The 4,293-nt window shown below is 36.2% G+C and overlaps 1 long non-coding RNA gene across 1 annotated transcript; it reads left to right on the top strand.

Annotated features, from left to right (window-relative positions):
- Positions 1-2,975: 2,975 nt before the first annotated feature.
- On the top strand, positions 2,976-3,832 carry LOC124037176. The gene is made up of 2 exons (XR_006839134.1): positions 2,976-3,052; positions 3,159-3,832. It is a non-coding gene; the product is annotated as an uncharacterized LOC124037176 (long non-coding RNA).
- The last annotated feature ends 461 nt before the right edge of the window (positions 3,833-4,293 follow it).

The following is a 4,293-nucleotide window of genomic DNA, read 5'->3' as shown; positions in this document are numbered from 1 at the left end:
TAATTGTGTTATTTTGTTTAGTAAAGATGATGTAGAAGTCACCCGAGTCTCTGATCTCTTTACTGGGGCTGATATAGCTTAACACATTCAGCTTGTCAATATGTCTATATGGTATAGTCTGTCTCCCATTCTCATGAGGAAAGTAAATAGCATTATAAATCAGGATAGGTAGTAACTGTATATATGCTCAATGAAATGATATAATTACAAACTTATAACATTTATCAACACAATTTTAACAGTACATAGCACGTCTGTTGTTCACTGCAACAACATCATCAGCTTGTCTTAAATATAGCATGAAGCTAAAAGTGTTTACAACAGATGTGCTGGTACCACTTTATATAATATTTCTTACAATCTTCAAAATTGAAATACGTTTGTATTCAATGTGTGCCTTGCGCAAACGTGTGTGTTCGTATTCAGTGTGACTGTCAAACCACAGAGGGACAAAAACACCGGTGGGCAGGGTCAAACGTTTGACTCCACTCACATTTACCCCGACCCCGAACTGCAGTCAGGGGTACATGAACGTTGCCACGAGAAGTCTGAAATGTTTTTCTTATATTAGTTAAATGTCGGTGACCAGATTTGCTCGGAAGGTGTAAATTGTAGGTAGTTATTGAGACCAGACAACTGCTAGCACAACAAGCGTTCACAGAAGGAAAACTCAGACATTTCTGTGTTGTTGATTTATTGGAAGCAGCACGTGTATAACTACTAGCAAGTCGGACATTTCCGAGTTTCCTAGTTTCTACTAGCGCATGAATGCGGCAGAAGTGTTGCACCAGAGATATTTTTGAGGAGACGGGAAACCCAATTGGTATCGTATTAACGCACATTGAATGTTGCCCATTCATCGTCAATGGGCCGCAGGGTGCATTCTGGGTGAATATCAGGGCGTGAATGGTTCAGTTGGCGCTGCTCCAAAACCCAACATTAAAATGGATTTGGTCAACAAGAAGTACATTGCAATTATTTTCCGAGATGTGAAATGATTAACTTGTTCTCTGTAGTATCGTATAAGCTTTGGAATCGTGACATTACATACTATCGAAGAAAATAGGCAGGTTTTCTCGACTCCTACCCTGACTTTAAATTAAGAAGGGATTTCATGACGATGGTTTTGCAAATGCGTGACGTATATTTGACAACGTGAACGCGATTGGTCGACAGTCTTTTTGGTGATGCGTTATACGTTCCTCCATTCGTTGCCCAATGGGATTGTCTCCTTTGATATATCCTCCTTTCTGTAATATCTCTCGTTGCGCCTTGACACCGATCCATTAGACTGATCTAAGGTCCGTTTTGTGTTTCCCTCCTAACAATAACCTATTGAGGACAAACTGAGGATATTACATCTGTGCCGAATACTGTATCAACGTCTACCCCAAGCACTATGAGTGGTATGGTGATGAAGGGTGTAGGCACAGACTACACAGTCAACATAATAAAAACTAAATAGACAATTAAACCTGCACATAATCATTTAAATATGATTTAATATAGTCTAAATGTAATGTTTTTAATGACGTTTTAATGTAAGCTACATTCCTCTCTCTGATTTGAGACAGCATTAAATGTGTGCATTTTAAATAGAAAATGTATCATTACAAAGCAATTAATTAGAGGTTTGGTTCAGTTGCACCTGAGACTTTATGGTTTTATAAGAATTCCTTGAGTAACTGCATACTTGGTTTTATAACGTTTCCAATGGGTCTATATATACATGGGTGTGCAGATTATCCACAAAATAGCCTAACCTTGTTTCTAGGTGTAGCCTATTAAAAAAAATCAATAGCTATGTTGAGTGTATCATTAAATAACTCTGATTCAATCAGTTGACGTTTATTTACGTAATAGCCCAGCTCACTACGCATAACTAGAGCCTTTTGTGGTTTAACAATACCTAACAAATGCGGTTAAACCTGTATTACTGGTTATTTGTAGGAGTTTCACATTGCGAGAGTAGTCTGTTAAAGCGTAGGAGCAGGAAACTTTGCTTCTCTTAAGATAAGACCTCACACACCTCTCAGGAAGGATTTACAGAGAGAGACACATGTTGTACATATTAGGGGTAAGTTCAAACTTTTAATTTAAAAAAAACAAGGACCTTTTATTTGAGCTTCGAATTGTAGTTCATACTAGGTATTACCTATACATTATTCTTGATTTGATAAGCAGTGCTAGACTATTGTGAAATCTGTATTTTTTCTTTAAGATCCTTCGTCATAACAAGACTTAGGCCCTTATGTGGGAAAATAAAAATTTTGACCTAATGTTTCTTTTCCATTAAACCTTTACAGATTACCATTGGCCTAATTTGCATCATTATATGCTTTTCAAATGGCCTAAAAGAGGCGAGTACTTTTTATTTCCTACATCACAAGTTTCACTACCAATACCAAAACTAGTGATATTGTATTTAAAACTCCTGTTAATGCCCTCACAATTATTAATTATCAAAGTATAATTTTCCCTACTTGTCTCTTGAAACCTCCAGGGTACGCAAATCAAATGTTTCCTAAGAAGGAAGTGTAAACGAGAAAAGGATTCCTTATCAACCTCATCTTATCTCTAGATTTTCAGATTACACATTTTCAGTGTCTTCAAATTTTACTGTTAAGCCTTAACATTTCTATCTTTACATTTTTCCTGTAATCATTGGGGGCTCATTTGACACATCTGTAAATCATTTATTGTGCGTTACCATTTACCTTTATAATTCCTTGATTCACCACTGACTGAAAGTGCCCTGGTGTGTTTTTTAAAAATTGTCAGATTATGCAACACTTCGATATATTGTGTCACCCTGCTCAAATGTTTGGAAATGATTCCCTGTCTTGACAACAAAGAGATTCATATTTTGATAAATGACAGACAGACCCACCTTTTGAAATTTTAAAATTATTATTGTTGTCCTAATAACAGTTCACTAGTCTTCATTCTAAAAGTCCATGTAACCTTTTTTTCACAGAGAAATGCTTTGATGCGCAGAAATAAAGGTGGAAATGCTCAAAATCCTGAACACAAGGAAGCCAACAAGAAAAAGGTGTGGAGTTGATGCAGGCCACGTATATTCCGATAACACACTTTAGATAATAAAACTGGTTCATATATTCTTTAATATCATCAACTGACATTAGTTTCTTCTGCAGTTAACTGAACAAGACTATCACTTGTTGGCCAAAGTCCTGTCAGTTGGATTGGTAGACGCAGACCCCAATTATCTTCAACACCTCAAGAACTACAGGGACCTGCGTGGTAGCACTTCCTGAAGGATCCACACACCAGGAAATGTACGGCACAGTTATTTCTGGAGCCAATCACATTTGGTACCCTGGAAAAGTTATCCACCTATATAAAAAAACATTAACGGGCAATGTGAGAATGAAGAAGGATCCTCTCATGGGCCCACAGTTGTCATTGGAGTGATGTGCTGCCCTTTTATTTTATTAGTTGATTGATGAATAATGTAATGATTAGTTATAAAACTGCATATTTTACTATTTGTCCCATGGCAAAATGGGTAGAATTGTAAGAATTTAGCTGACCCCCCCCCCAAAAAAAACAACAACTATAATAGCTCACATACTGTTCATGATTTCCACTTAACAGATATGTGCAATATAAAAGTGTTTATACAGCTTCTGGAAACATAATGATATTCCAATCTCAAGACTAAAATTTAAAGTAAGATATTTTATCACCTCGTGTATACTCTCATATTCTCATTTGGTCAAGTTGTAGCCAGAGAATTAGAAAGTGGAAAATTATTGTTTTGAAAATGTGATAACTTCTTGGTAGGAAAGGACTAAACCGATCAACTGAGTTCTATTTTTCAATTGTGATATGCTGATTACATTTATTTTAAAAAGAACAACTCTATCTTCATGAAACACAAACATCATAGGTTTAAGTAATTTTAAAGTATCATATCACTGTTTTCCCACAATATCTTAGAGGCAGATTTGTTAGTTAGAAACGATGTCGTCAGAGGACAGTACATATCCCAAGACCCTGTGTGCAATATCTATTCATACACATGCAGTATTTCTTGAGGTATGTCTGGGAAATCGGAGTGACAACAATGCATCAGGCCCTGGTGGTTTGAAACAGGAACATGGGCTGAATTCACAAAAGATTGGTGGCACCTTAATTGGAGAAGACGGGCTGGAGCGGAATATTGGAATGGTATCAAACACATGGTTTTTATTTTTTTAAACATTTTTTACCTTTATTAAACCTTTATTTAACTAGGCAAGTCAGTTAAGAACAAATTCTTATTTTCAA

Source organism: Oncorhynchus gorbuscha, linkage group LG06, assembly GCF_021184085.1.
Source record: "Oncorhynchus gorbuscha isolate QuinsamMale2020 ecotype Even-year linkage group LG06, OgorEven_v1.0, whole genome shotgun sequence".
NCBI lineage: Eukaryota > Metazoa > Chordata > Actinopteri > Salmoniformes > Salmonidae > Oncorhynchus > Oncorhynchus gorbuscha.
Note: the sequence above shows the minus strand (reverse complement) of the source record. Positions and strands in the feature narration are given on the sequence as shown.